The sequence below is a fragment of the Uranotaenia lowii genome, chromosome 1, assembly GCF_029784155.1.
Source record: "Uranotaenia lowii strain MFRU-FL chromosome 1, ASM2978415v1, whole genome shotgun sequence".
NCBI classification, from domain to species: Eukaryota; Metazoa; Arthropoda; class Insecta; order Diptera; family Culicidae; genus Uranotaenia; species Uranotaenia lowii.
The window spans coordinates 146,735,164-146,754,965 of record NC_073691.1 but is presented as its reverse complement, the minus strand read 5'-3'; the positions used below and the strand labels follow the sequence as shown (position 1 = coordinate 146,754,965).

Genomic DNA, 19,802 nt, shown 5'->3' with positions numbered 1-19,802 from the left:
TTTAGGTGGGAACTTAACTGGTTTATACTAAGAGCAACAGAAGTCTAAGGAAAAGAGGGATTTAATCCTCTTAATTACCAAGGGCCCGGAATAGAGGTTATACCGCGCCTCCAGATCGCGTTCCTTTTGATGTTTCCTTGGCAACCCCCTTGACAACTGTGCATGATCCATTATGTATCATTCTATGAGGTTGGTGATTTGTGGTCAAGTCTGAATCGGACAGTTGAACTGTCGACACCATTTCAGGCGAGGGTAATTTGTGGTTCCGCTGCGCGTATTTTGGGGTGTGGACCGTGGTAGATGGTGATCTCATAGCTTGTGGTCTTGACAAAGTTGGTAGATAGCTTTTGAGAATTTCGTCTAGATCGGGAAGTCGTAATCGGAAGTTGACCTGGTTGGTTGAAGGTGTTCTTGATCGGGAAGTCTTAATCGGGAGTTGACATGGTTGGTTGAAGATAGTCATGATCGGGAAGTCTTAATCGGGTAGTCTTAATCGGGTAATCTTAATCGGGAGGTCTTAATCGGGAGTTCCTTGTGGATGTACTTGTTCGATTTTCTTATTTCTGGGAAGCCTGGTCAGCTATGGTCCTCCGGACTAGGAGAAAGTCAGCAGGAATCTTGCAACCTCTTTCAAGCTACCCTGGGCGTTGTCCTGACTTGTCCTGTTGATACTGTGCTGAATAAGCAGGGTTCGTGTTTGCGGGACAAAATCGGATGTTGCTGCTGCTGCGAATGAGCTCCTTCAGACGGGCCCTTCTTCCGGAGTCGTCGAGCAAAGCAGATGGTTGTGGTGCTGACGATGAACGTGTTTTTCGCATCGGCGATGCTTTTGTTGGCAACCTTGGGTAGCGGACATAGCTAGACTTTGTTACTGTACTCACGAGGAGGTAGATAAGAGATATTGCTCACTGCGTTTTCCAGATGCACGATTTTTCCCGATCGGCCTAACGGTGTTTCCTGCGCTGTTGCGCTTGGTTGACAGGCTTTGGCTGTGGTCATAGCTGGATTATCTTAGTCTGGTTTGATGTCCTTCACGTGGTAGCGACCTCGCTTTCCGGTGACGACATCCTCCAGAGTGTAGAGATTGGCTCCCAGCTTTTCTTTAACGATAGCCGGAATAAATTTGGGGTCCAGTTTCTTGTTGATATGGTCCGCCTTCGAAGAAAGAACAAACGAGCGGCGCCATACTAGCTCGCCCGGTTGAAAGGACACAGTCCGCTTCTGTAGATCGTAGCGCTGCTTTGTCTTCTCGTGAGTCTTCTTGATCCGCTGTTGGATGAATTTGTGAATCCTGTTGATCGTAGATAGCCGCATCTCCTGCGCGACCTTTGGATCGTCTGACACGTTTAAGTCCTGCAGAGTGTAGAGGTCCGTGTGCAACAGAAGTTCCCTTCCGAAGTTAGCGAAGTGCGGGCTGACTCCGGTTGATTCGTGCTTCGCACTGTTGATGGCTGCGGTGATGGCGGCCAGGTTCTTGTCCCACTCTCGATGATCTTCCTCCAACAACGATCGAACACAAGTGATAAGAACTCTGTTCACTCGCTCGGCGTTGTTGACCTGCGGTGCGTAAAAAGCGGTCTTCATGTGGATAATGTTGTGACGGCTTAGCAGCGCCCGAAACACCTGCGACTCGAACTGCTTGCCGTTATCTGATAAAATAATCCTTGGTCTGGAGAACTTGAGGAACACCTTTTCTTCCAAAAACTCGACCATCTTGCTCGAATCAGCTGCTCGCATCGGGTGAGCGATGACGTATTTCGTGATCCAGTCGACAATTACTAGCAGCACAGTGTTGCCTTTCTTGGATCTGGTTAAGGGTCCGACGAAATCGATAGAAATTAGCTCCCACGGGACCTTCGCTGGCTTGAGCTTCCCCATCTGCGGCATCATTCTTATATTGGGCGCTTTACTAGCCTTGCACGTAGTGCATGCTTTGACGTAACGGGCGACGTTGTCCTGCATCTTCGGCCAGTAATAGTGCTGCTGTAGTTTGTGCCACGTCTTCTGGAAGCCTAGATGCGCTGCTGATGGCGCGTCGTGGTATCGACGAATGAGTTCTGCTCGGTGGTTTTCCGGAACTACTTTCTTCCATCGATGCGTGATTAAACCAGCCTCGTCCTTGTAATGACAATTTTTGTAGAGCTCGTTGTTTGCGATACGAAAGTCGGGATATTTATCGCCTTTCCGTTCCACCTGCTTGACGATGTTCTTGTACCATGGATCATTCTCCTCGGAAATCGAAAACACTAGCGAACAGACTACTCTGGATAGCGCATCTGGTACGGTGTTGCAGCTGCCCTTCCGGTACCTGATTTCGAAGTCGAACGCGTTGAGTCTCAAAAGCCATCTGCTCATCAAAGCTGTGGGGTTCTTTAAAGTTTTCAGGTAGCTGAGGGCGGAATGGTCACAGTAGACGACGAAGCGTACCCCTTCTACATACCCACGAAACTTTTCTATCGCACGAATAACTGCTAAGCACTCTTTTTCTGTGACTGTGTATTTTCGCTCCGACGAAGATAGCTTCTGGGAAAAATAACTGATCGGGTGTTCTTCTCCCTCGATGTCCTGCGTCAATACAGCACCAATCGCGACATCGCTAGCGTCGCATGCTATTGAGAACGGTTTTGTGTAGTCCGGCATCGCAAGTACTGGCGCGGTGACTAGAGCTGACTTGAGTTTGAGAAAAGCTTCTTCTGCTGCTGTTGTCCATCGGAATTTGATCTTGGCTTTCGTGAGTTCCGTGATTGGTGCGGCGATTCGTGAGAACTCTGGTATGAAGCGTCGATACCATCCGCATAAGCCTAAGAATCTTTGAACTTCCTTTCGTGTACTTGGAACTGGAAATTTGACGATGCTCTCCACCTTTTCCTCGTCGACCCTCCATCCTCCTTCACTGAGAACGTAGCCCAAATATTTTATGCGTTGGCGACAGAACTTGGATTTTTCCGGAGAAATGGTGAGATTCGCCTGACGTAGCCTGGTTGCCACTTCCTGAAGAACTGCTACGTGTTCGTCAAACGTTTTAGAGCAGATAATAATGTCGTCCAAATAATGAAAGACGAATGGCTCCATGTCCGCGAAAAGATGTGTCATTAGTCTTGCGAGTCCTTGACTTGCCGTACAGATACCAAAAGGAACAACCTTAAATTGGTAGTGACCACGGGATGGTACAGTGAATGCTGTTAAGGGTCGTGACTTTTGTTGGAGCGGCATTTGCCAGAAGGCATCCTTCAAGTCAATTGAAGATATGTACGAGCATCCTCCGAGGTTATTGATGATTGCGGAGATCTGCGGTATCGGATAACCTTCGTTCACCATGATTGAGTTCAGGTGTCTTGCGTCTAAACATACCCGGTATCTGCCATCCTTCTTCTTCACCGCTACCAGTGGATTGTTCCACGGTGAGAACACTGCTTCTTCGATCACGTCCAGGGATAGCATCCGGTCGACTTCCTTGTTGACTTCCGCTAGGACGTACTGTGACATTGGGTAGTACCGTTGTTTCCTTGGCGGCGCATTTCCGACGTCGATTTGATGTTCGTAGATCTGCGTCCTGCCAAGCTTACCATCTTCTGCCTTCGGAAATATGCGTACCACTTGGTCTAGTCGCTTTTGCTGTTCTGGTGAAAGCTCCTTCAGCGGTTCTGCATCTTGTTCAATTTCATTGTTCATTATCGAGAAGCACACTGCCTTGACGCCAAACGTTTGCCAGAAGTTCATGCCCATGATAGCGCAATCTGGCAAGCTAGGCACGAGTAGAACCGGCAAAATTTCGCTTCGATTGTTGTACGATATTGGCAGACGTGTGAAGTGATTGATCTGGTGTGGCGTTCCATCCGCTGTCTTGATCCCACCGTTCAGTGTTTCTTTTCGCAGTCCAAGCTCTTCTACGATCTGTGCTTTACTGCCACCTAACAAAGAACAGTTTGCACCACTGTCCAACAAAGCTGTAACTTTCTTTCCAAGAACGTCCAGAACGGCGTGCGGACGATTGTCATGTCCGGGATTGATAATGATAGAGTTGATGTCTTGTAAATCGGGAGGTATTGAAGGTTGATAGCTGTGTTGCGAAGAATCTGGCCCTTCATCTACCACCTCCTCGCTGCGGCGTTTTCCGCTTCGCTGTTACAAACAAGACAGCTGCGTAACGTGTAACCTTTTCGACCGCATCTGTAGCAAAAGAGAATTGCCTGTGCCTTCGTGCAATCCGGAAACCTATGCCCCTCCTCATCACAGTTCCAGCAAAGCGCTGGGCGGTACGCTGTATGCTGAACAGGATCTAGATCGTACATGTTGCTGCCTGCTTGCTGAAGCTGCTGGTTCTGGAGCTGTGGTTGATAGTGCTGTTGGAATTGCCGTTGAGGCTGCTGTTGTTGAAGCTGCTGCTGTTGAGGCTGCTGCTGTTGTTGAAGCTGCTGCCGCGGCGCCCATTTAGCTTGCTGTTGCAACGGATGTTGTATTCGATAGTTCTCCGCTTGACTGCCTTGCCGATTCACCAAATTGTTCTGAGCTGCCGAAATTGTAGGCGGTTGCTGACGCTGTTCCGGTCGTTGTTGAGAGTGTTGCTGCTGTAGTCCTGTATTGAAATGATTCGATCTGCGCTCCAGTTGAAGCTTCATGGCACAAACTTGCTCGTACAGCTGGTTGAAGTCCCCTTGCAAACCGTCTGCATCTTCTGGATCCACTAGGTCTGCTTCAGTTTGGATAGCTGACGTTGAAGCCGCACCTTGCTGGGCCTCGTTCTCCACCGCATGTACTCTGTTGAAGCGTGGCTGTTGTATTGGAAGCCGATGCGATGGTGCTGAGTATGATGTGGCTCCGTACAACTGCTCGTCCGCCTCCACTGCTTGCAATCTCCCGAAACGCTGCTGCTGGTGTTGCTGAGACCGACTTGTTGTTGCTGGTGTTGCGAAGTTCGGTTCTAGTAAGTGGTTGTGCGGAATTGGAATCCTGCGCTGCTGGTTCAGCAATAGCCTTGTTTCGTCGAAGTTGCTGCAGACGTTGACCAGGTCCATCAATGTCTTTGGCTGAGCGGCTGTTACTATTGTTGCATAGTCCATGTTCATGTTTTTCTTGACTATGAACAACTTCTCCTCTTCCGTAAGTGGTGGATCGATGAAGCGGAATAGTGTAGAGATGTCACGGAAGAACTTATCGAACGTTTCGTTGGCACCTTGAAAACGGAAGCTGGCTTCCAGCCTCAGGATCTGCGCATACCCGCTTGGCAGAAACTCCCGTCGAATTTCTTGCTTGAATGCTTGCCAGGAATACAGACGACGTTGGGCAAGTGCTCTGGAGTACCAGTCGAGGGCGTCTTCAAGCAACAGGTGCTTGATAGAAGCCAGAAGTGTCTGATCGTCGATTCCCTCTGATCTGGCAAACGTCTCCACCCGGTCCAAGAAAATGTTGAGGGACGTGGTGTCCTTTTCGCCTCGGAACTTGAAAGGCCAATTGTGAATCGCCTTCTGCATCCGCCTGTCGTAGTTGCTACCACTCCGGTTTGTAAAGCTGTCGTTCAACTGCTGCTGCCTCCTTTGTCGTTGTTGAATGTCGAACCGCAGTTCGTCCAGAACGTTCACAGCAGCCAGACCAGCCGAACTACCCGACCTCCGGATGATTACTTCCTCCAAGTCCCTCTGTCCTTGTCTGCCTTCTTGGAATGGAAGAGAAGACGGCTCGACATCCGCTTCTTGCATCCGTGCTCGTGCTCCTTCATCATTTCCGACTGCTTGTGGCCTCGGTGGAATCGTCAACGCATCGCAGGCATCCCTACTGCTACTGTTCTCTGCCTGGATGGTTGGGACACTAGTTGAAAGGCTAGTGTTTTCTGTTTCACTTAACACCATATTGACTGCACTGTTCACGCACTCTATCTGAGCTAGCAGCGTCTCTACAAGCTCGCACACGACCCTACGCGTTTCCTCTAAACTCGCGACCACTGGAATCAGTGATAATCTTTGCCGGTAATGAAGCAATCTCGATTTCGCGCAAGCCATTTGATCGGCATTTCTATTCTGCGTGGCTAAATCAACATGATTTCTCAATTCTACCACTGCCCTCTGGCAGACCTCGATGTTCAACTCCGGCGACATTACGTGTTCTGAATTAACATAGATGGTGTCTCTAAGGGTGTCCTCTTGGACAAGAGCTTTTAACTTGACAACCCTAGCTCTTCTAGAGCATGGGGCTAGATTTGAAACATGGCGCAAGGCCAATTCATATTCCATCTCCTCATCATTAAGATGATACAAATCAATTTGTTTATTCATCATTCTTTATTAGGTTTATTAGGATCAAAAAACCAGACAAATGTGGACTTACAGATTACAAAATTACGATACGATACAAAAATTGAGCGATAATAATAATAACATAACAGTAGGTTTAACTAAATTACTGTTACAATCAAAAACATACTAATATCATCACAAATACAAATGATATTTTATTTTTCCCGAACAAAACTTAAGCGGTTCGTTTTTGTTGGGCGCCATTTATTGAAGAGGCTTTTCGTGGGCGATGCCACATGAATAAAAATGATGGCTACAAAGGATTATGGCAAGACACACCCACACTTCCCCAAACCAGCGTGTACTCACCGCATTTTCGCCGAATGGATCCCACTGTACGGCACCTCGCCTGCCCGGCATGCGTCCGCCGCCTTTCGACCGAGCGCCGATCGGGTGGCACCTCGTGCCTCTTCCGCTATTCGGCCGCCCTACGCCTGGGGCCGATTGGTGGCGCTATCGCTGCTGGTCGGCCGCCCTACGCCTGGGGCCGATTGGTGGCGCTGTTGCTGCTGGTCGGCCGCCCTACGCCTGGGGCCGATTGGTGGCGCTGTTGCTGCTGGTCGGCCGCCCTACGCCTGGGGCCGATTGGTGGCGCTGTTGCTGCTGGTCGGCCGCCCTACACTTGTGGCGCCTCCTGGGGTCTACCAGGGGGCTGCTGCTTTTCGTTGATTTGTTCCTACACTTGTGGCGCCTCCTGGGGTCTACCAGGGGGCTGCTGATTTTCTTCGGCTCGCCCGAGATTGCCGCGCCGGAAGGCAGTTGAGGTGAGGGGGGAAAAAAGAGCCCTGAGGAAGCAGAAAGGAAACGCTTAAAGTGCTGGCTTACGGGTCTAGTGCGAACGACTTACGCAGCGTGGTTGTGCGGCTCTTTTTGTTTTTTCCTGTCCACCTCTTCTGGCCGGCTTGTCTCGTCGATAGGTTTCTGTCAAGATGCAGAAATTTTCAATACTGCGAAATTATTGGTGCACTGCAGGGTGGTGCTTACCTTTTTCTTTTCTTCGGCCAAATCTATTGAAGGTGTACCTTCCGGCTCGTCTGGCACGCGCTCTGGAGTGGATTTCTGCACGGTGGGGTGAGAAACTGTTAGCGCAAGATGATCGGTGGACTGCACGGTAGGGCTTACCTGCTTTTTCCGGCAAATCCGCGAACGCAACCCCACTTCCCGATTTTTTTAGCGGCACTTTTTCCGTCTGTTCACGACGGTGCTAGGAACGAAATGGCGGATCTGTTCCGCGTGGCCCGTTTGACAGCTCTTGTTGCACGCTGCGTTTCCTTTCCTCATTTTTGGGTGCTCTTGACATAAAATTTCACGCTTGGCGTATTTTAACCAATTTTGGTTTAATAATAACAACACGCTGATTTTTCTCTATATGGGGATGGGTTTTTATGTGTTAGTTTGCCAATCGCTCGTATCGTGAAATATTTTTAGGACTAATAACTTAGCTATAAGCTTAAATGCAACACTTATTACGTTGAATTCGCTTAAAATTACCATGTCTTCTTTTTTGTTTCTTATTCCTATTTTCATTGTTGTCAATTCTATTACACACTCACCAAAAGAAAGTCATTTATCAATCAACTTTGGTCACTTATTTAGATCAGTATCGCTGTAAAACCCAGACTTTTGACCCTTCGTACAGATATTGGTCAGACACAGTTTTTGCCCAGATTTTTGCTTAGAGTGCCCAGATTTTACAGACTTTCAAAATTGAGTGATGAAGTCAATATTAATGAACCGGATATTATCCGTAAGTGAGTCACAAGTGAAACAATAACATTTTTTTAATTCCATAAAATCTATTTAAGTCGCACGGGGCATAACTGTACTGGTTGGAATAATTTTGTTGCAAAATCGAGGGGAAAAATGTCAGTTACCTACATCGAAACCACGGATATCTCGAGAGCAAAACGCTCATCCATTATCAGATTACAGTCGGAGCGACGCGCCAACAAACGAAAGAGCCCGACAGTGGGAGGCGAAGAGCGAGGAAATCTGGAAAGCAACGTGCTCAAACACGATCTTGCATGTAGGTATCTACGTTAGCACACACTGGGAACGCAACGTGTGCAAGTATTTAAGCGCAAATCTCTGCTAAAACTTGGCGATTCGCTTTTTTTTTCGTTGGCCTGTAGTCCGCCAAACAGGGAACCAGGATCAAGTTCGCGGAAGGTGACAACCAAAAGCAACTCGCAACGAGACGGACGCAACGCTGCCCTTTACAATGTCTTCGGAAATCCGAACATAAATATTTGTCAGGAGGAAATTTAAGCATATCAACAGCAACAACATGGATTGGCGCAGAAAATGTCGGAATGTTCAGGGCGCTAGGCGGGATTCCCAAGAAGGATGGTTTATTTTTGGACCCGAAACGCACTTGACAAACTACCAATGTAACGGAATGTGGCATTGGGGAAAAGTTCGATTAATATTGTTGCCAGCTGTCTTGCGTGGAATTGGAGCCCCAATAAAAATACAATAACTCAAGATGGACATCAATTTGAATAGAGAATGCTAAGCTCAATCAGATCTACCGTGGATAGACTTGGAAAATATGTCGGAAATACATATACAGACCCCGTTCGTTTTTGGCAACACGCTCGTACATTTTGTGTTGCCAAAATCGAATGTTGCCAAAATCGAACGGTTTTTTTTCTCCACTTTTTTATCAGTTATTTTTACAAAATAACTTATATTATTATCAAAAACGTTATTTTTAGTCAATTTCCGACCATTTCTAGTAATTTTTGATTTTTTTTCATCATGTTTTTGTTGCATTTTGCACTTATCTTGTTTTGTTTATAATGTTTGTTTTCATTTGTCATATTTGCTGTTTTTTTCGTTCTTCAGAATTTTTTAGTTGTTTTTAGTCATTTTCAGTCTTTTGTTTGAATTTGTTTTTAAACTTTTTGAATTTTTCATCTTTTTGTCAGTTTTTAGTACTTAATAATTTTTTTTAAAAAACTTTTGTTTTTGTTGTTGCATTTTATCACCATTTCAGAACACAAAAACGTATTAGTGGTATTTGTCTGATTCAAATTGGTCCTGTTATAACGAAAACTTAATTGTAATGTCGTTTCTAAAAACCGTTCGATTTTGGCACATGTGCCAAAATCGGATGTTGCCAAAATCGAATGTTGCCAAAATCGAATGTTGCCAAAAACGAACGGGGTCTGTATACACAATTTTTGGAAGCACCTAGAATAGATAATTCCACTTTAATTTTGAAAGCTTTTGAAACAACTTTTGAAAACATATTCAAGATAGAATTTACAAGTTTGGTATCAATTTAAGTAATGTGTAAAAAATTAGCCAGAAAATGGTCGAATTTTTGTTCTAAGTGTCCTGTCAGAGTGATCGGTGCTTTAAGCCTGGATCTTGGATTTGAATAAGTTTTCCAACGGAATGCTTTTGTATTGCTTTACATTGAGTACAGAATATACAAACGCTGCCAAAATAGTTCATTCACCTTTGCTCAAGATACGCATGAAGTCTACAAAAGGAATGCAAACTCCTCGAAGTCAAAACATTCCTGGCATTCTTCCATTACCTGAAGTTAATGCGGTTCACCCAAATATGGACCACAGTATACCGGATCGCACGGCAAATTCCTGTTCCGGTTACCAGATTTAACACTGGCTAGCCATCGATCAACCGGTAGCCAACTGGTTCTTGATTGCGTATGCCAAAAACCCGAACTCCAGACCTGCACGCAAAGGGGACAAGTAAGCTGATTTGGTGATGTAAACAAGCTGATGGCGGAACGCAGGGGCCTCGTATCAAGAATCAGTATGCCTATAAGTTGCCCGGGGCTACCGTGTGTGATTTTTTCGCGAAACTATTTGTAGCAACACATCATCACCCAGATCGGGACCTGCGGATCGCGATCATCGATCAAATTGGCACGCGAGATGTCAGCGATAGCAGCGCTGCCGAGGTGCCAAAATAGAGGTTGGACAAGACCGTCCCTTCCCCTACAGAGTCCTCCGCAGTGAAGAAACGGTTTAGCCGATCATAAATCTTTTTCTCTGAATGATTGAACCAGTTCATGGTATCCAATCCACCTTAAAGAGTGTAACACTTAGGCGGTTATCTCTGAGCGTTAGCTCTAAACGGCACAAAAAGCGGCACTTATGGGCCGGGCTCCAGTCGATTTATGCAAAGTGATTTGTCCAGCCTTCCTAATAAATCGGGGAAGGTTGGCCTGATTTGACAGCCGAATTAGCTGACGATGACTATCTGGCCCCAAAAAAGGGGACCTGTAGCCCACAGCGAGGCGTTTTTGATGTTTTGATTAGATGTTGGATTTTTTCGTTGGCTTCACTTATGCACTAATCGAAAAGCTCGACCGGGGATATTTGAGTAATGATTATTATGACTAATTTTGGTGGAGGAATAAAATTAATCACGATTGCATAATGCAGCTTTCTTCGAACTAGTTCAGTGGAGTCACGATCTGGTACTAAAATGAAAAAGCTTCATTCATCGTTAGGCAAATGCATTCATTTTATTATAAGAAAAAATATCTTAACAAATTGAGGGTCAAATAAGAAGTATACTGGAGATTTTTTAAATACGGGAATACAGTTTCTTGTAACTTCCTTGCACCCGTATATTAAAAATGTGATGATCTGTGAACGAATGCGAAGTTTGCTTGAATTTTTAATGACTGAATTTTCATATCTTATGTTGTATTAAACTGTGTCGATTGGGAGTTATTTTTGAATTTCGCGATCTTGAGGACTTCGTTTTGGTTCAAAACTCATCCATGATTTTTGCAGAGTTTTTAAGCTCCGTTTACATGAGTAAATTTCAACTTTTATGTTTGTATGGGAATATTTTGTTCTGAAAAAAAAAAATATCATTATTGTTTCTTCAGTAGATCCAAGCCTTCTGTTGGTTCTTGTACCAATTAATGAATTCTCTAAAAGAAATTTACCGCAGCAAACCTTTGTCGATGACCGTTACTTCGTACCTCATTAGGCAAAAAAGTTATTAGCTGTTGAATAGAGGCATGTCTTTTGCCATTGAAAAAAATTAATTCAACTGACATCACTTCTGGCGCCTAGCGAGATATTGTTTACAACGAAGCCATGCAATATTTAATTAGATTGGCATCAGCAGTGATGTCTAATAACTTTTTTGCCTAATCAGACAACAAGTTACGTTCTTCGACAAAGATGTTCAGCGGAAAATTTCATTTAATGAATTTATATATTGACACAAAAACCAACAGCTTCTTCTTCTTCTTCTTCTTTCTGTTTTGATGTTGACATCTGTCACCATCAGGATTTTATGGCACAGCTTTCGCTATAACGCCAGTCAGTTTTTAGATGCGATAATTATTCATTTTTTCAGTGTAACTTATATTCAGTTTAAACGTAGATGTTTATATTAGAAAGCATTTTCAACATTTGTTTCAGAGTGTCGATGTTTTTTTCCTCAAATATCTCGATAATTGACTCGTATTCGGTAAGCGAGAATTGGTTGCGAGTTGTTGCAAATTTAGCACAATTGAGAAGTATGTGTTCGGTGGTGTTTAGTTTATTGCATACCTCACAGAATTTGTTGTTTTCAATTCGCATTATACTTAGCCAGTACGGGGAGAAATCGTGCCCTGATATAATTCGGTTCAGTGTTCTAACTTCTGTGTTGTCTAACGGAAGATTGTGAAACCATGATTTCTGGTTGATTCCAGTTTGGTAAGTGAAGAATTTTCTGCCTTTTCCAAGCTCTTGTGTATAGTTTACATACCATTCTTGGACTCTTTCAGTTATTGCGTTACGTACTTGATTTTTAGCATCGTGGGCAAATATCCGGTTATCGATTATATTTTGTGATGTAAGTCCCCTCCTTGCTAGGGTGTCAGCTATTTCATTTCCGGTGATATTGATATGTCCTGGAATCCATTGGATCACAGTATCGGATCTTGCTGCTTTGACGATGATCTCGTGGGTTGTAGTATCCCTTTCTTGGAGTTGCATTTGGGACTGTAAAAATTGGCACCCTGATTTGGAGTCAGTAAGTATCACGGCTCTATTAATGCCCTCGGTTTCAATATACTTCAGTGCAACGTATATTGCTTCAAGTTCTGCTGACATAGTGCAAACTGAGTGTTTGAGTCGGAAGTTCAACTTCCTATTGGTTCTCTCGTCATATACTCTAATACCGCATGTCTCATCTTCGCTTTTTGATGCGTCAGTGTATATCTTACGATGATTTGCATATCTCCCATAGATTCTACCTAATGATAGCTGTTTCATTATCTTATCTGAAGTGTTTTTCTTTGTCCAGATCGCGGAATCGATACAGTCATCGACTGTTATTCTTGTTGAGCTATCTACATGAATCACTTGAACAATCTGCTCCAGCAATTCACGGTTCTTCAAGTAAATATGTTCCTGGTAAGTAGATTTGTTGCTGTGATGGTCCAGAGCTCTAAGTTGGTTGCATATAGGTGTGTTGTATTTGAAGTTGTTGATGAGCTCGTTTGTCGTTGTTAGTTCTCTTCTGAATTGAAGAGGGAATTGACTGGAAATTGCATACAATGTGTTGATTGGAGTAGTCTTTGTACATCCTGTAGTCTTACGGAGGCATATATTGTTAATTGTTGAGACTGCTTTGAGGTTGGTTGCCTTGGCGTTCGCGTAAATGGATGCTGCATAGTCAGTAGAGCTTCTAAGAAGTGCATTATAAATCAGTCCCATGGTTTGCGGGTGTCCACCTTGCTTGTTTGCACTTATGACTTTGAGCATATTTAATCTTTCTGTCAATTTTCCTTTCATCGAGCGGATGTGCGCACCGAAGCTCAGGGTTCTGTCCATGGTTATTCCCAAGTAGACATATGTATTAACCATATCGATTGGGTTCTGGTTTATCGTCAGGGATAGTCGGTTTTTACTAATCTGGAATAGCAAAGCTTTCGTCTTGGTGTTGTTGATTTTTAGTCCTAGTTGTTCTGTTCTCTCACTAAACAGGTCTAAATAACGCTGTGCCCTTTGTTGTGTCTTTTGTAAGGTGGATGCTTGAGCCAGTATCACAAAATCGTCCGCATACTGCACTAGGGTGACTCCTTCTATCTTAGCATCATGAAGCTCGGCTGTATAAATGTTAAAGAGTGTTGGTGAGAGTACATCTCCTTGAGGCAGACCGTCCCTTATAGTTCTTTCTATAGTATGGGACTCTACTTGCAGTTGGACTCGTCGGTTAATTAGGAAACTGGATATCCAATTGACTATCTCCACGGGTGTTCTGAACTTCGATAGAATGCTTACCATTTTATCTGTTTGTACCAGATTGTATGCATTGCTCATATCGATGAATATAGCTGCTATTTTTTTGTTCTGTCTTTTTGCCTCTTTTATGTGGTTTGTAACGTAGTTAAGGCAAGTGTTAGTTGACCGATGTTTTCTGAATCCAAAAGACAATTCTGGTAGTATTTTTCTTGTTTGTAGATGATTATTGAGTTTATCTAGGACAGCTGAATTGATTATTTTCAGCAGACAGTTTACCATTGCTAAAGGTCTGAGATTTTCAACCAATTCAGGATTCTTATCCGGTTTCGGTATGGCTATTATTTTTATAGGTTTCAAGTGTGTGTCAATGGATCCAGTCTTCCACATTCGATTGAGATCGTGAATAATGTTTTCTCTTATGTTGTGGTTTATTTTCTTTAGTGTATCATATGTGATACCGTCAGGTCCAGGTGCAGATGTTAATTTTCTCCTGTTTATGATTAAATTCCAGTTTTCCGTGTTCAATATATTATATTCTACTGGTGTGTAGTTGTAGTCTGGTTGGATTTCTCCAAATGGGAAGTGGAGGTCTAGAAATTTATTAGTTGCGAATCTATCAAAATGGACTATAACTTTTGATGTTTTTCGTCTCCGTTTTCCAGTAAGGGTTCCTATCTTCTGCCATAGGCATTTGTTGTTTGTGTTTGGATCTATCTCTGAAGCGAATTCTTGAAATTTTAATTTGATCAGGTCTTTTTTAGTTCTAGCAAATACACATTCTAATTTTTTCAGGAGTAGAAGATCTTGTAAATTTCCTGTTCTGTTAAACTTAGCTCTGGCGTCGTTCTTCGCTAGCCAGGCTTGCTCTATTTCGTTATTCCACCAATACTTGGGCTCAAATTTACTTTTCTGTCTCGTTTGCTTGATAATATTTGCTGTTTCCTGTTGGAATGTCTTAACGCTGTCAATCACTAAAGGATCAAGGTCGTTCAATTTTTGTTCTAATTTTTTCCTGTTAGTTATCCATTTTATCGTTTCTTGAATTTCTTTGTTTATGCTAATCCTAATCACCATATGATTGCTGCCAAAACTGTGGTCTAGGATTTCTATCTCGGTTTCTTGATATATCGACGGAGAACATAATACTAAATCTACTGTAGATGGTTTTTTGTTTAATTCTACTGGAATGTAGGTTGGTCGAGTGTCGTTTAGAAGGATAATATTTTCTGCATTGATTATGTCAAGAAGTGTTGATCCTCGGTTATCACAATGATTCTCATCCCACGTGCTATGGTGTGCATTCCAATCCCCACCAACAATGTAGTTTCGGAATGATTTAATTTTATTGAAAATAGCCGATATGGTATATTTAAACACATTAATGTTGCAAGTTGGCTTTACGTATAAGGACACTATTGCTAATTCTAGTTTTGGTATGTGTCTTCCAACGCATTGTATATCGTCTGTGAAATTTATCATTTATCATCAACTCTTTGAGAATGCAATGATTCGTGAATGATGATCATCGCACCTCCATAGCCATCATTTCTAGAACAATAATAGTTATTGAAGTATGGTATTTTGTATTTTGAGTTTTCGAATTCTTCTTTAGTCCAACTTTCTGATATTAGTGCTAAACTATATTTTTCTTGTATCATCATCTTCGTCAATTCTTCTTTGTGTTTTTGAATACTCTGTATGTTACATTGTAAAATTTTAATAGTCATGCTTTCTGTGTTTTAACTTATCATTTTATTATTATCGCATCTTGTTTTTGTAACTGACTGACTTACCGTAGGTTTGGTGCTCTCCTCGGATTGTTTAGTGGGTCTGTTGTTAGCTACTCGCTGTGCCAAGTTTCGGTTCGCCGTCGCTTCTCCGCGTTGTTTGCTTGCGTTATCCTCTTGTTGTTGTAGTTTCTACATTGTTTTCTCTGCTTCATTCGTCTTGTACCTGTTAAACAGCGCAACACCATTTGTTGCTCTGCTCTTTGTTTCGGTTACCTCGGTGGTTGCTTCAGCTCGTCGTTTTTTTCCATATTGGCTTCGGTGTGTGTTTCGGCAATGTTTGGCAATTCTAGATGTCTCTTCTGTTTAGGAAAAGGTTTTCGGTAATTGGTTGCACGTGTCACTTCCGCAAAGGATTTCGCAAGTGTCGGTTGTTCCTCTAGATTTTCCAGCAAACTGTACTGATTTTGTGTGTAGATGGGATATTGTTCTTGAGCTTCTACTGTTGTTAGGTTAGATTTCGCCATTATGATTTTCATGTTGTTCTGTCGTAGTCTTTCCGGGCAGTTCATATCACCAGTGGCGTGTTGGCCTTCAGTTCTGCAGTGTAGGCATTTAACGATAGATTTGCATGAATCATAGTTGTCATCCTCGTGAATTCGGCCACAGTTCGCGCATCTTTGCTTGGACCGGCAGTTGTCTGTTCTATGATTGTACCTAAGGCATTTCTGGCAGAAGATGGCCTTGCTAATGAATGGCTTCACTTTGTTGTTGCAACAGAAAATTCTAACCTCTGTGGGAACCTCTTTGCTTCTGAATGTTATTCCGATTCTGGTAGTAGGTATCTTTTTCTTATTTTCGTACCGATGTAGCCTTGTTACTTCCATTATAGGTACTGCGCAAGTGATATTTTCTGCTATTTCTTCTGGTGTTATTTCGATCGGTACACCTGCCACCACACCGGAGGTTGAAATAAAATGTTTGGGAATATAGAGCTTGAAATTGTTTTTCCGCAGTGTTTGATCCGCTTGCATCCGATTTGCAATTTGTCCGTCTCTGGTAAAGATGATAACTTTGTTTTTTCCTAGAGATTTTATATTGATAACATTCTCTTTATACTCCGCCATCTTGGTTAGTGTTTTTCCTAATGCGATTTTGTTGATGTGCACTGTGTCCTCCATAGTATCTTCCAGTTCTGCCATCACTCTGAACGGTCCAATATCCGTGTCTTCGTACGTATAACGCTTCATCTCCTTTTCTTTAACTCCTCCACCCGGATCACCCGGGTCCACCATCTTGCACCACTTCAAAAAAAACTACTTCGTTACTTTAAAGCAATCAAAATTCTCAATTTTCTCAACTTCTGTATCTAAAACACGTGTTCTCCTAATGGCGGCCAACTCGCGAATGAAAAACCAACAGCAAGCTCGGTTCCACAGAAAAACAATAATGATATTGATTTTTTCAAAACAAGAGAAAGGGCGAACACGAAATTATTGCGACGCATTCAACAGGACATAACTTTTTTACCATTGGGTAAAAATCAACCAAATTTTGATGTGTTGTGTATTGTTTACATGCTGTCAAACTCGAAGTTGTGTTTTTCGATTCAAAGAAAATGGAGGTGAACCAACGCGTGTCGAGAGAACAAATTCTTTACAAACACCTGGAATTTCCTGACCTGTCGGTGCAGTTGAAAAAAATTTTGAATATTCACCATTCAACCGTCTCCAGAGTGTTGAAGCGGTTCCAGGAGCGGTTGACGTTGGACCACGGCAAAGGAGCTGGAAGAAAACCGGGACCGGAGAACAAAATGACGGAGAAAAACGTGAAGCGGATGATAAGAGCAAATTCAACGTCTCTAGCCGTGATTTGGCTAAAAAAGATCTGCATATCGCAGAGCTACGTTCAGAATGCAAGGAAGAGAGCTGGACTACATACATACAAGGTACAGAACTTCCCAAACCGCGATGAGCGGCAACAATCGACGGCTAAAACTCGGACACGGAAGCTCTACGAGAAGATGCTGACAAAATATGGCTGATGTGTGATGGACGAAGAAACGTATATAAAATCCAATTTTAAACAAATTTCGGGGTTGGAGTTTTTCACCGACAAGAGCAAGTTCGATGTGGGCGACAAATTTACGAAGAAGAAAATGTCGAAGTTCCACTCCAAATATCCCTCTATATGCTCTTGCGGAGTGAAGAGTGAGCCTTTCGTGACAAAGGGCACAGTAAATGGCGAGATCTATAAATCTGAGTGCCTCGAGAAGCGCCTTTTGTCGTTCTTGCAGCAGCACGACAAAGCTCCGCTATTTTGGCCAGATTTTTTTCATGCCACTATTCTAAAAGTATGTGGTATGAGGCCTGATCATTTTCAAAGGACATCCAAAGGACATGAACCCGTCAAACTGTCCGGAACTGCCCCCGGTGAAGCAATACTGGGCAATAATGAAGCAGGAACTTCTGAAGAGCAAGAAGACAGTCAAAACGAGAAGGACATATTACGAAAATGGAAAAAAAACTGAGAAACTGGTTCCGGACGACACTATAAAGACTTTGATGGAGGGCATCAAGCAAAAATACGTTCAATTTTACTCTCAAGGCTTCATAGGTAACCTTTTCTTTTGATTTTTGAAGTAAATATATGTATTAAACTACCCTACAATTTTGGTTTGATTCTAAACATTATAAGTAAACTGGCATTAATTTTGTGTTCGCCCTTTAGGAGGAAGTAAAGTAGTTATTGTAGGACACACGTGGTGACAGTTTGCAAGTCCTGTTTAAAAATTTTACGAACGGTAAAAGAAGTATATTTTTTTGTGTAAATTCTTAAAGTATTCGAAAAGAAGGTTTTATTATTAAAATGTTTCAACATTTTTTCAAACCCATTTTTTCAGCATTATTTTTCGGACCTAACAACTTAGCAATGAATATTCTGTGGCAGCGCTTTAAAAAAAACAATCTTTTGTCCTAATGTAAAAGCTAATTCGAATGTGAGGAATCTAATGTCCAAAAATTTCTTGTATAATTTAACAGCTAATTTATTTTTCAACGTTTTTATATCCCAAAATTGAGCTGAGAAATATTGCTAAAAATGAGTGAATGAAATCTTACTTAGGAACCAAATGTTTTCTCAGAATTAGAAAATAAGGAATCAAAACAGGAACTGCCAAATATCTAAACAGTAAGGATAACCAGTGCGTGAATCGATCCATAAATTTTTAATATACGTAAATAAATTCCGTAGAAATATTTTCTCAATCGCTTTGCGTACAAGAGCGACTATTAAATGTTGTTTAATGGTTTTTTCCAGGTATGAACTCTTTGGATATGCTGTAAAACATCACATGTGAGTATTGAACATTTATTATTTAATTTTTTCAAAATATTTTCAATGATTCATTTATTTGTTCTTCGTCTTCGAAATTATTCGTACAGACTAAATCTTAACCTTAATTCTTAATTCTATTCACAAAGACATCCTTATTTATATTTAAGTCATACAATTCAAAAACAACATTAAAAGCTCGAATACAAGTACTGAGTGGATTGTTCTATCCATAGCTTGTCCTGTTAAATGGTAACACAAGCCCAACATGGTTTCGGAGATTACGAGAAGGGGTGTTAATATCAGTGTTCAAAATTTTCACAGTCAAAGCTCAATCTTCACTCAACTGACAGCATTCTCTCTGTCAAAGTCAAAGCTTTGAAATAGCTTTCATATTTGTATCTTTCAAAGTAAAGGAGCTTTCTACCGTATTCATTTCCTGTCAAAATGCTTTCAAATTCATTTGAAAGCCAGTCCAGTCATATTCAATTGAAAATGATTGATGTTTTTGTTCATGAATATTTTTGTAGGTCCTTGATGAACATTTTCGCTTCCTGAATATTTTTTTCTTTCATATTCAGAATGAATAGACACTACGAGATGCTTTATATGATAACTGTAATCGAAATCGCGTAGTCCGTCGCCTACTGAAGACAATTTGAAGATCATTATTTTTTAAAACGAAAAATAACCAAAAATTTTTTTAATGTTTTTTTTGTTTATATTTTGAATTTCTATGAAATTTAACTAGAATTGGAAAGATAAACGTATGTGTACACCAAAACAATCCCTTAATTCGAGATAATCACTGAAAGCAACACACATCAAAATAATCTTGTGTACAATCAAATTTGCATACACCGCATCATGTCCTCTACACCGCCGCACGCAGTAGTGTTTGTTGTTGTTGCTGTATTCAAGCATTCCTTGGCGCTCTTTCAATCCTTCTTGACTGAAAATGTCTGCCTTTCAAATGAATATGAATATGAACAGCGCACACAGTCATCGAAAATTGAAAGGCGGTTTCCAGCTTTCATTCCTATTGGACTGAAAGCCGGGCTAGTATTCGTTCAATTGGAAAAGACTGACAGCAATGCTGGCTTCATGTGAGCTTGAAAGTCTTTTTTTTTTTTTTTTTTTTTTTTTTTTTTTTTTTTATTTATTTGATCATTGGGATTTTAACATCTATGGGGTCATTCATCCCTCTTCTTGAAAGTCGA

General features: G+C 42.1%; 1 protein-coding gene and 1 long non-coding RNA gene across 11 annotated transcripts in view; one reads left to right on the top strand and one right to left on the bottom strand.

The window, feature by feature from the left end:
- The window catches only part of LOC129740446 (ras-related and estrogen-regulated growth inhibitor-like), a 135,857-nt gene that overhangs the window by 66,881 nt on the left and 49,174 nt on the right, over positions 1–19,802 (top strand). The gene's annotated exons all lie outside the window — the stretch shown is intronic.
- On the bottom strand, positions 7,114–7,739 carry LOC129740447 (uncharacterized). Its single transcript, XR_008736241.1, has 3 exons — positions 7,413–7,739; positions 7,275–7,349; positions 7,114–7,211 (listed from the first exon to the last, which is right to left on the bottom strand). It is a non-coding gene; the product is annotated as an uncharacterized LOC129740447 (long non-coding RNA).